General features: G+C 38.8%; 1 protein-coding gene across 3 annotated transcripts in view; it reads right to left on the reverse strand.

Moving 5' to 3' along the window:
• TFPI (tissue factor pathway inhibitor) overlaps positions 1 to 8,196 on the reverse strand; it is a 41,743-nt gene extending 33,547 nt beyond the window's left edge. Inside the window, exon 1 of one of the 3 annotated variants that reach the window (XM_074595330.1) lies at positions 7,904 to 8,196. The gene's annotated coding sequence lies outside the window, so the exon portion shown is untranslated. Of the gene's footprint in view, positions 1 to 1,838; positions 2,041 to 7,903 lie in introns of those variants that run through there. The other 2 variants (XM_074595331.1, XM_074595332.1) reach the window with 2 other exon arrangements.
• Between the last annotated feature and the right edge of the window lie 4,763 nt (positions 8,197 to 12,959).

The following is a 12,959-nucleotide window of genomic DNA, read 5'->3' on the forward strand; positions in this document are numbered from 1 at the left end:
TTTTCATTTGAAAATAGAATTCTGTATCTCATGAGCTACCATATATAATCGTCACTGTGTGATTATGAGGATAAATCAGTGCATTTGCACAGAGAGCAAAACTCTTACCAGGGTACAGTATTTCTATTCTTCCACTCAACTCCTACATTTCCCTGAAAAGAGTATTTGTCAGAAGTAGGGCTTACTGATGCTCGGGCAATTTCCCAAGAGGAAAAATTTACACTGTATAACTGCATATCTGCCTTATTACAAAGTCTGCCGACCAAACACAACCTCCTTTATCTTCTTGCTAACCTTCCCCCAAGGCCATGCATTCTCAGAACACTGGGTGAGGTATGGATGGAGGTGGAACGAAGCGGGTGAAGGTTTTAGTACTGAAATGCTTAAATCCTTCTGTAGCTTAATTATTTCTTATAATTCCGACAGGAAGAGTGAAATCCAAGATCAAAGTGAACTTGGCACTGCTTTTTCAATTAAAAACCCCAAACCCTCTGGAAAAAAGGGTCCAAGTTTTCTCATTTAAAGTTCAGCTGTCCGGTAACAACTTTAAAGCTGTAAGCCTCTTATAACATTGATTTTATCTCCTTTTTTAATGCATTCTATTTTATTTTTTTTATTTATATGGAAAGCATAATTCAAAATACTTAATCCGTGACATCTGGCTCAGTAAAATATGCAAATGCGTGCATTTGTGAAGGACTATCTGCCATGGGAAAGACAGGAAATTTTTTGAAATGTTAATAATTCATGTTAAATGATCTGATTATTTAGGCCAAATTCTGAAAATCTCTGGGAGTAAGTATAGCCCCTTACTCCAGAAGGGTTCTAATTTAGGACAGCCAAGAATCAGTACAGCATTAACACTGGCTTTTCTCTACATCAAAGTGTCATTACTGCAAATCTCATAAATTCCTAAGACATTTCCTTAGAAACTGGCACTCTGCTGTTCCCAAACTACCTACCTTTTAAATGAGATATTTTCATATGTGTAATAGGCAACACCTAAGTTACTTGAGAAAGGAAATTAAAGGTCTATGGGTAATAACTGGCACTGATTTATTTACCGGTTTAATGAAATGCTTTAAGTTGTGAATAATGCCATCAGCTTCCCTCAAGCTGGAATATAGGTAAACAAAGCAGACCGCAAGCAATCAAGGACATTCCCAGTAACAGATCCCTATTACCTGGTCCTGTGCCTTTTTTCTCCTACCACCTAAAGACAGAAATATGAGAAAAGTCGCAAGATTTTTTTTGGCTAAAGACAGACAAATATAAAACTCTGTGTCTTCTCCATGCAACTTGCAGCCTGTGTGTGTGTGTGTGTGTTATATATATATTTTTTTTTATTTTTTTTTACTTAGCAGTCTCTTCAACACCAATTTCTATAGTTACCAGAATGTTTAAGAGCAAACATTTCTTCAGCATGCTATTTATCTCTAGCTAGCTAACTGGAAAAACCAAAATAAAAGCTGGCATTTCCAGTAGTAGCCAAAACCAGACAGCTTTAGAAAATGGCATAAAGTGACATTGTAATGACTGTAAAAGTGACTCATTCACACTGACAGCCCAGGAAATGGAAGCACACACACACAAAAAAAGGCAACGGATATAAGTAAACAGAGGAATGAATAGCTGGAGATAGGACATGCATAGTCAGGGGTTGAATTTAGCACAGCCTAAAATTAAAGATAAAAAGGTCTAATTAGATAGGATTATAGCACCTCTGATATAAAAGCAGACCTTTTTCAGTTTACTGTACTTCAGAGGCATTATATTTGCCCTACGATATCTTGTACTACCTACTAGGAATCGTATGACGGAGATGCAATTAGACATACCTGTAGCATTGTCTCCCAGCTGGCAGAGGGGGTGAGTTCCCTTAAAAAGTATTTTATTATATGTGCTATTTTGCAGCTGTTTGAAGCATCGTGTTTTCCCATTTACTCTGGATTAAGTACGAAGAATGAAGCAAGAGTGAATTCTATCATCTCTGTTTACTGTGGATCATCAGCAGCAGTTTACTGTGGATCATCAGCACACAAACATTACTGATTGAAAGCACGAGCTATCTAAACCTCCCCCCCCACGACGTCTCTCCCTCCTGTGCTGTACAGTGGCAGCCCTAACAGTCTGTTTCAGTCCCGAGACCAGAGACTCCGCTGGATTCCTCCAAGAACTTCAAAATTCCACCTTGTTATGACTGGCTGCTGCAATATTCCAGCCTTTTAAATTCCTAAGTGAAAAATGGGAAGGGAAGTGAAGTGAAAATTGGAAAGTAGTGACATTTAGAAAAGCAAAGGTCTTCATTAGCTTTTATGCTGAAAAGTTTTATGACCTGATGTCACTGCTCCAGATTTAAACTCCTGCTTTGGTTCTGTTTTTATTAAGGTTGAAATGCTGATTTGCAAACACAACTGATAAAAAGTTGAAAAGAAAACCTTGTTAAGTTTTGAAATTGAAAAAACCACACCAAAAGTAGTACACCTACCACAAGAACACCCTTATCTTTCTACATAACTATTGACCTCTCTTGCCTTTTGTCTTTCCTTTGTCAACTCCTTTCACTTGTGCTTTAAAACTGTTTTACAATTTTCCCAACTTAGCCCCAGGACCTATTTATTCCCTTCTCCTAGTCAGCTCACACTTGGCACTGGGTGTTTTTGCCATCCTATCTCCACTCAGCTTCTCTTGTGACACAGCTCCAGGCCCTAATTTCCTCCTCCATTGGGATCTCCTCCTTACCTGGCTCAGTGGGGCCTCACATCCATGATACTCATCACCCAAGAGCTGAGAACTGGGTATATTCTTGGAGGCAGAGAGATGGTGAGAATATGCCTTGGCTACAGTAGCCTGCAAGTCATTTTCCTAACTTTCTGATCATGCTGTGCAGAGCACCTGGTATGACAGGCCAGGTGAATTATAAATTCTGAAATTAAGAGTGATTTTTTATAATAGCTGCGCTTTTCACAGGAACACTGGACTTGCCTACATCAAATCATATAACTACTAGGGATACCTGATGGAGATCAACTAATGATTCTGTAGCTACTTCTATTAGCCATAGGGAAAAAAAAAACCAAAATAAAACACGTGGCACAGGATCCAACATTATGAGCTTTTCATAAAGGACGTACTGAGAACATTATTTTAACTTCAGTTTTCACCTCATAGAAGACTGAATCAAACAGAAATAAAGAAATAAGCCAGTTATTTATTTAGATGTGGCAACTGCATCTATCCAACATGCCAAATCCCACTCTGAGGTAAATGTCTACTTCACATATACAGCTTATTTTTGTTGTGACATAGCTTTCAACAAGGAAAGGAAATAGTCTTTTGCTCCTTCCAAAATAATTTTTAAATGTGGACTAAACCAAATTACTAGTTTACATAATTTCATACCTCTTAAAAACCAAAACACGAAACCCACCACACTCAAACCTGTGCTACTTGGACAGAAACTACCTGTTTGTAGCAAAAATATAGGTCTTATAATTCTATTTCCAAATAGAAAATGCCTTCAGCATCCTAATAATAACTACTCTTGGAGCACAAAAGCCACTAGCGAAACAGACAAGCAGCAATATTAGTTAACAGGTTTAGGAACACAGCACGGCAGCCCCAACATTAGCATTAAAAAGCCTGGTGCTTTTTTTCCTAGCAGTTGAGACAGGAAAGGTATAGTGTATGTTTTCAAATCTCAGATATTGATAAATATTCATGTATAGTTAGAGGTCAGTTAACTTAACCACAACCTTCTTTTCTAATGGACAGAGTAATTTCAGCGATGTGTATTTGTTATCAATCCACTTGTGCATAATATCACCTTGTACACGCTACAGAAACACAACTACTCGATTTCACTGAAGTGAAAGTTACTGAAAGTATAACAGGCAGGCGCAGGAGGAAACTACCTGCCACATTGATGCCTCTCATGACTGATTTTGACCATATCTGACTATTAACCTTTTGTAACCTCACCATCACATACATCACATTTTGCACACATACCAAAGATCAAAATACAAGTTTCCTTGGTTTGTCAAGCAAGATTAGCTCACCCTATCTACCCTGACAGCTGGAGACACCACATAAATTTTTACCGCAGTGTACGAGCTTTGGATCATCACACAGGTTAGAAATGCTGTAATTGCCATTGGTGGGAATGACTGCCTCAGATTATCACCCTGCAAATACTTAAAAACAACATAAAATAACACTGGCACAGAAAAGAAAGGGTCATATTTCCTTCATCTCTCACCATGGTACAGGTAGTGCTGCTTATTCTGGTGGCAGTGCCAGCTTCTGTGGACCTACAGCATTCATCAGATGAGTCTCAGAGCACAGAAAACTTCAGCCTCATCTTTCTACACTACCTTTTCTCTGAGTGATGAAAGCATAAATCCTTGTCTAGAACCTCATTATGGTAGTGATTGTAATAACATAGAGGAAAAGGATTGCTTCTCATCCAAAGTAGACGTTTACAGAAAATGCTAATACGCACTTCTGCAGGCCTTTCTGTAAAGTCCATAAAAACTGTGCCAGCTAAGTATTTCCTTCGTATAATACTTCTATTTCTAATTTACTTGCTGCAATTGCTACTGTCAATATAATTGTTTTAAAATCAGTTCTTTTGGAATGCTCTGTTTTCTACAAGAAGGTTGAACTTTCTTGCGTACAGATAACGTCCTGGGCCAACGTGTTCAAATGCGTAGTTTTATTTTTTCGTTAAACAGTAAATGAAATTAACCAGTTAACTTTGGAGGTATACTTGGTTATGAACGGCACACATTGGGGAAGATGGCAACAATACTAAAGATGGAAAATGAACAGCTGTATTAACAGGAAATAATTAAGCAAACCAAAGAAAGGGGTTATGAGAGAAAATTAAAAGGACTAAAAATAAGTCTATTTTGCTGTGAAATAACTATGAGAGGAAAGGAATTATACAATACTCCATATGGTTTTGCTTCATTCTGTCCCCAGGGGCACTCCTTTCCTATTGCAAAGTAAAACCAGTTTCATAAAAGAAACACACAGCAGTAGGTAATTTGTTCCTGTTTTTTAAGACAGTTCTCCCTGGTTTCAACGTGAAGAAAAAGCTTTAGATATGAAGACCCCATCTTCAACCTTTACCAAAGCATCTTCCCAGCTTTGGTTTCTTTAGAAACTGTCAGCTTCTCCTAGTTCTTAAAGAAAAAAAATGATTGTTCAGAACATAGCCTAAACCAAGAGCAATAATAAGTACTGGAATTAGATTTTAAACATTTTGATCCAAAATTGTGAGATATGAGAGTCACTAAATTCTTGAGGCTCCTAAGATCTGCTGATGTTTTATTTTTTTTAATTTTAAAATTTCTTTTCTTGTTCCTGTACACATGCTCTGACTCTGTCTGCCAGACAATCTCAGAACGTACTGAATGCACACCAACAAAATCATGGTAGTTATAAAGCACTTCAAACAGCTACAACTTTATTTTAAAATGTAGAAGAGACTTATTGTCAGAATCACCTTTTTAAAGTAAACATAGGTGCTAAGGCAGCTTTCCACAATGTGAAAGACTGTGTCAAGCTCTCTTTTTTCCAGATGAGGCTTAATATTTGTTTCCAGGAACAATCCTAATCTCATCGATATATCCGCGAGACCAATCTGTGTTCTCTGCCCTAAAAGTAACTCAAGATCCACAGAGTTGGAAGAACAGCATAAAGGATTTCAGTAGCCCTGTAGTGGAGAACAGACAAGCTAAGTGCTAGTCTCTGCCCCTGTTTATGCACTTAAGTTGGAAGGTTAATTGGAGAACCATATAAACAGTTCTTGAAGATAGATCTGGAATCCAGTAACTCTCCTTCTCTAACTGTGGGTCTGGTCTAGCTAGAGGTGAGATTTCAAACTCACTAAAGGCTCTGCGTATGTTCTCTGAAAGCCTGTTAGGAAGCTTTTTCTTTTACACCTTTGCTTTTTTTTCCTAGAGACACTACCATCTTGGACTATCTAGGTGACCCTGCTCTGGCAGGGGGGTTGGACTAGATGGTCTCCAGAGGTCCCTTCCAACCCCTACCATTCTGTGATTCTGTGACTACTTTCCCCCCCCAACCTTAAGATTTCCTCTCTGACAGAAACTTTTTGTACACTCTCCCTCATTGCCCATTAGATCTGACACAAAACCCTAAAATAGTTCCCACCAATTTGTAAATTTTTACCATTAGATTTTCAAAATTAACTCTCCAATGAGATTAAGGATAAATTCAATGCCATTAATTGTTCTATCTGTCCTGAGTCAAGAAAATCATAAACTTTAACTTACAGTTATTCCACATTTAGAAGATTCGTTAGATGAGTTACAATTGAGTTTTCATTAGTAATCTGAGCACTGCGCTAAAAGCCTGACTGCACTTTAAAGGTCATATAACTACACCGGACAGCTGAAATGCATTAACTCTCCGGATTGCAAACTGTGCAATGTAAGGATAAACATAAAGATTACTGAAAGTCAATTCAAAGCACACTTGGAGATTTTCCCTACATAGAAGTTATAAAAATTTCAAAGAAATGGATTTATCAAGCATTTGCCCACATGACTACTTTTTAATAAACCTTTTCATGTGGGACATATTTGACAGGAAAAAAGGCCAGAGCAGAATGTGTTTTAATCATCTTTACCTCCTTTACCTTGCGTGCATTACATACAAAGTGAACTTGATTACAGTTCTCAAATTCAGCTTAAGCAATAATCCAGACGAATATACTGTGGATATGGATATTTGCTGCCTTCACAGAATCACAAACTCTCTCCTAGGAGAATTAAACAATTAAAGAACAAGCAGAAGGTTACAAAGGGATGGCAATTTTACCCGAGTAGGTGCCTAGCAATCCCTAAAGCATGCCTGTGCTGGTCATATCTACACTGACAGCTGCATTTCCTGTCTTTGCCTCCGTCCATAAGACATTCAGGAAGGAAGGTTTATATCTTTACATGTTTTCCATGAAGTACTTTGATGATTAATTTCTAGAGTACTGAGTCACACTGACCTTTCACATACTCCCCCCATCCGAATCGTTCCTGTTCTCCCATCTCCACGTTTCCCATTGTTATGTGCCTTTTCTTCATTTAAATTGTATTTAGATTTTTCTAAAACATAGTTATTTAAATTTTAGCTGCTTTTTTTTTTTTTTAAATACAGGCTAGTATCACTGTTTTTCATTAGTTACTGAAAATGAAATTTACATCAATACTTCCAAGTAAAATACTTGGAATAATATTGGAACGCAATATTTTCGGGGTGGTGGGGGTGGTGTTTGTTACATTAGCACCATTGTAAGCCTCATTCACTACCCTCCTCATTGTTCAAGTGTTTTTAGTTTCTTGATAGTAAAATTGGCTTATAGTAGCATCAACTTCATTTGCTTCTTCTAAATTGTTCTCAGACTTCCCAAAATATTAATTGTTTCAAATGTTACATGCCTTGGAAGGATCTGAAGTAGCCTGGCAGACCACTCGGCCTTAATCAAGCCTCCCTCGGAGCTGCTGTAGCACAGAAATTGTTTTAAAAAACAAGAGCTTCTTTCCAAACTCCAGCTATTGATCAAAATTAACACATTCACCTTTGGGATGGCTTTCTTTCAAAGAACTGTCTTGGAGCTCAAAATGCGTTAGTCTGACGTTCTGACAACCAAAGATTAATTGTGTTAGTAATCATAAAAGTATATTCATTGTTTCAAATTTACAGAGGAAAAAAAGCCTCCCTTTTCACAGCACTCACCGCTGAACTTCGAATCTAAACATCTGACTACCGCATATACCACATTCTAAAGAAAAAGTCACAGCGGACACTCCTTTCTGCCAGCTAAAGAAAAAAAAAAGATCTCTCATGTAAAACTGAAAATCTGTTGCAAAGTACTCACCAAACCCCTAGCAACAGCTCCTGAAGAAAGAATTCCTGAATCAGTGCTGAATGGGCACCTCCCCGGCTGACTCCCGCTGAAGGGGTGTGGAGTAAAGCTACAAAGGCAGGGCTGCAACCTGATCCTCCCGCAGCAGGCTCCTGCCTGCGCGTTAATCAGCTGCTCGTTGTTCCTTGCTTTCTGCAGAGCGCGGGGGTTCACCCCGGGTAGGAGTCAGGGATGGGCAGCAGCGGCAGGGACGCTTCCTGTTTAGAGTTTTCAGATCTGCCTCCAGCTTAGAGCAGCTGTTTGCTAAACAGCCCCGGCTGGAATGAAACGCGCTTTTAAAGAACGAGAGGCGGGCTGTAGGATATTCTAGCCCTCGTACCTTGCAGGCTTTTATACGGCTTGTGAGGATGCAATATTCACTGCCTATTTAAGAGAGATACGTTGTAGTTTACTGTTGTTTTTTGTTTATTTGTTTTTAAATAAATAGAGCCAGGCTGCGTTCATCACAGTATCTGCAGCTGTACTACAAACGCTGTTCTGCCTTCAGCTAGAACACACCATCTATTTGCAAATTATGCCAGTATGCGTTAAAACTAAAGTTAAGCATCCTTAAGGGTATGATGGCTGAAGACAGGGACGGGGACTCTGGTTTTAAGACTGAGACTGTGTAACCTGCGGATGTAGAGACAAACAGAATCCTAGTCCTGGACACACGGGACAATAATTTCATAGATAATGAATTAAACAGCAACAGACAGAAGTAACAGCTGAAGAACAGTAACTTACAGAGTTAGTAGCTGTAACTAATTGAATTATTTCCGGGCAAAGACAAACAGGCGAGTTAAATCACTTTCATTGAAGGTTTATATTCATATGTGCATCATCGTCCTCAAACAGATTGGAAGTTTTTCATAGTCAACCAGTTAACATGTTAACTATCTCTGACACAAACAGAAGTGCTCCTGGCAGCTTCTTAGAGATCCTGTCTCTTGTTCCAGGCTCTAAGAATGTCTATACTTTTGAGGGTAAAGTAAATAGTCTGCTGAGTCTACTGACTATTAACTAGGTCGATAATAAAACGGATTAACTGTCCTGAAATGGACTAGAAGCACGCACAAAGTAAAGGGGCACTTTAAACGCTGGGGGTGGGGTTCTACCATACAGTTACTACCATACAGTTACAACTCCTAGCTCAGATAAAGTGAGGAGCAACCCAGCTCAGAAGTTGATTAAATGGAAATGGTCACTCTGTCATTTGTGTGACACCAAGCCTCTGAAAAAACATATTTTGGGGGCCCATGTGGTAAGAATTAGTATCTATCAGTGCTACCCATACATCTCTTCAAGGGTCACAAATAAGACAGTCCAAAACAGATGTAGTAAAACGACACCACAATTTAAACAATCTCAGTCTGTACATTTCCAATAGAAACAAACCCGATCAGATTTTTAAAAAATGACACACTTCTTCATTTTGCTTTTCTTAGAATCTTATAGTAGTTTGGGTTGTAAGGGACCTTAATAAAGATCATCTAGTTCGAACCCCCCTGACATGGGCAGCGATACCTCCCACTAGACCAGGTTGCTCAAAGCCCCATCCAACACATACAGGGATGGGGCATCCACAGCTTCCCTGGGTAACCTGTTCTAGTGTCTCACCACCCACACAGTAAAGAATTTCTTTCCAATATCCAATCTAAATCACCCCTCTTTCAGTTTAAAACTGTTACCCCTCATCCTATCACTACACTCCCTGATAAAGAGTCCCTCCCTGTCTTTCCTGTAGGCCCCCTTCAGGTACTGGAAGGCTGCTATAAGGTCTCCCTGGAGCCTTCTCTTCTCCAGGCTGAACAACCCCAATTCTCTCAGCCTGTCCTCGTAGGAGAGGTGCCCCAGCCCTCTGATCACCTTCGTGGCCCTCCTCTGGATTTGGTCCAACAGGTCCATGTAGAATGCACCTATGTGGATGGACAGACATAGTTTCAAACTTGTTCCACTCTACAAGGTATTTATAGAGGACCTGATTTATTTTTAGTCATACTGGACGCTGAATGGTTTGAATTTACCAGTCCATGCAAATATATTCCTAATCTAGGGACTTGGCCTGGTCAAAGCTTCAGGTGGACTTTTTTTGGTTTTAATGATAAAATTATTTTTTTTTTAGATGAACGTGCAAAAAAGGATTTTCAAAGTTTATTCCATAATGTGTTAGCATAATTCCTTCTTTTCCTGCAAAATCTCACTCAAATCACTCAGATTTGATGTGCAAATTAATAAAGTAACTCTGAAACAAACAGTCCACACATATGTGAAAAACAAGAAAATGTTACAGTTTTAAAACAAATTTGTCTTCTTATAGTCAAATAAGTAGAGAATCACATATAAAGAAAAGTACACTTTGGGAAACATATAAAAGAATGAAACCCCTTATTTTGATTAAAAGTCAGATTAAGAAATATTTGGTAAATAATAAAACAGGATGAAACCCGCATCACTTATCCAAAAGAAAAATTCCAAGGAAACAGTATTTCATTTTAATAGGAATATTTTTGCTTTCTAGTCTGTTAATGTCTCTCCAGTTCCCATGTGCGGTCCTCCTAATTTAGTTGTGAGGAGGGTCTCTGGCCTCATTTGCATCATAACTATAACATAAAAGGCTTCAGTTGAAACTGGAACCAGAATTTTAAGATAGAAACAAAACTGTTTTGAACCTTTAGTAGGATCAAAGAATTCCATTCAGCTATGACCTGGCCTAAACAATCACACTAACCTTTGGATTGCCCTGAAACCTGCTGATAGCGTAAGACAGTTGTCAATAGTTAAAGGTCCACAGTGGAAAAAGCCCCTACAACTCTAAAAAGCATTTTTAGTTCCTTTTTAGAAGGGGCTTTCAAGATGAGCAAGATGGAATTTGTTAGCTCTAAAACCAGTCACTAAAAAGCAATTTCCTAGGGTCCTATGGGAGGCTAGAAACCTCTCAAAAAGTAAAACTTGCAAATCACAAAACTCACCAACCTAGCTTCTCCTTAAGAGATCACCAAAGCTTTGATGCTTTTCTGAAGAACCTAAGAATACTTAGGGAATTTCTAACCTTTGAGTATGTGACATTATCATTATGTTCTCTCTTCGTGTTTATTTATAGCATATGCTACATGACTCAATTGCCAATACAAGATTACAATTCGGAAGATCACCATTTCACATGACTTCTGAGGTCAACCCATGGAGTCAAGCTCTGGCCAGTTATGGAATCAGTGTGAGAAAAGACCATTTGCAGTACATACATCAACAGGCTAGCTACCAAATTCTGCTTGTTTTTCACTGATTACACCAGAATGCAGCTTAGATAGTAGAAGCTTTTACAAGCTTCTTTCTGCTGGCCTATTTTGAAATTACTTGGGTTTGACAGTCAAAGGAAAGTCCAGAGAGCATTTATCTGATACTTCTTCTATAGCCAGAATAGCTTCACTCAGGAATTACAACTTGAGAACATCACAGACTGGAGAGCGGCAGAAAAGGCCCAGCAGGAAGGTCTGAATGATAGTAGACAAGACCAGTGCTACTGAATGCATTCCAGATTATTCATATTGCCGAGAACTTCCATAAAGAAATTCGACATGAGCACAGTTTATACTACATTTCTGTCAAAAAAAAATAATTACTTAAGCCACATTTTTCATGACCTCCGTATCTCGCTATGTATCAGTAAATAGATATACGCAAAAGTAGAGCTAAAGTAAATTAAAACAGAGATGCCATAAAAAATGCCTTGTACAAACTTTTGGAATACTCAAAAGTAGTTTGGCCCTGGTGAGTTCAAAGCTGAGATGATTAGACTTTAGCCTTCTCATAGTGCGTAGAATTCCTACCTGTAAATTCAGGGAATGAAAAAATAAAATGGGAGAAGCTTTACGTGAAAGGTCCGTATAATTACAAACCTGATGAACAAACAGACACTGCTTGAAAAGGCACACTGGCTACTTTCTGACACAAGAAAAATCCTTCAAGTCCACGTTCTCAACTGGTAGCTCTCACTGTGGAGCTCTTTCTGGTGATAGCTCCACTTTTTCCAACAGCAAAAACATGAGAGAACACCCCTTAACTGGTAGCTCTGTCATGACTGCTGGTCCACAGAAGGTATGCAAGGATAACAACTCTAATGGTAAAAGTCTTAGGATTTTAAAATGCTTACAACCCACAGGTCAAAAATGGCTCACTCTTTCTTGAGTCACACCGGTGACTTTGGGTCAGATACTCCACCTTCCTCTTTCATCATCTGCCGTGGTACTACCATGGCCATGTTCCCACTGCAGCGAGGCAAGCTGTTACTGGTTTTACACTGGGAGTATTGTTAGTGCCAGCAAGACATCGTGAAAATGGAAGAAAATGGCCAATAACTAACCTAATAGCTTCAGAGCACTGGGGCAGCGTCGCTGTCTTCTGGAATGTCTGCCCTCGGCTTGGCTTGGTAGTTGTGCTGATACTGAAAGGGATGGAGGGAAAAACAGCGAACTTCAAATTAAAACTCTCCTATACTGTGCATCTTCATTTATACAAAGTGGATGGGCTTTAGCAGAATACGTTATACTTAACCATAGTGCTAAATACATGGCGCTCAGAAATGAAAGCGATGCTCAAATGTCCAATCTTGTTACTATTTTACTGTACAAGAACAGAGATAAAGCAGCAGCGTGTGCATATTTTTAATATTTTTTTGGAGCTCTCTATCATCCCTGAAGCAAGATTTACTACATAACACAGTTGGAAAAAACACAAAAGCATTTGCTAACACAAGCTGTTCTTCAGGTCTTAACACAAATGCCTCTCTCAGTGAGGGTGTGACATGGCTCGATCTTTAACAACCTAGATGTTTGTGATGTTTTGTTGCCCCCTAGTGATGCCAGTTATTTCTTCCACTGATTAGTTCTTTAAAAATTTTCACAGAGGCAAGAGCTTCCCGTCTCCTGCATTCAACAAATTAAATCATAACTTAATACTTCTGCTTGGAGCTTGAATCGGATGAAAACATACGGGTATTTCTGAATCCTCATAAGGAACTAGATAGCAA

Source organism: Larus michahellis, chromosome 7 (genome assembly GCF_964199755.1).
Source record: "Larus michahellis chromosome 7, bLarMic1.1, whole genome shotgun sequence".
NCBI classification, from domain to species: domain Eukaryota; kingdom Metazoa; phylum Chordata; class Aves; order Charadriiformes; family Laridae; genus Larus; species Larus michahellis.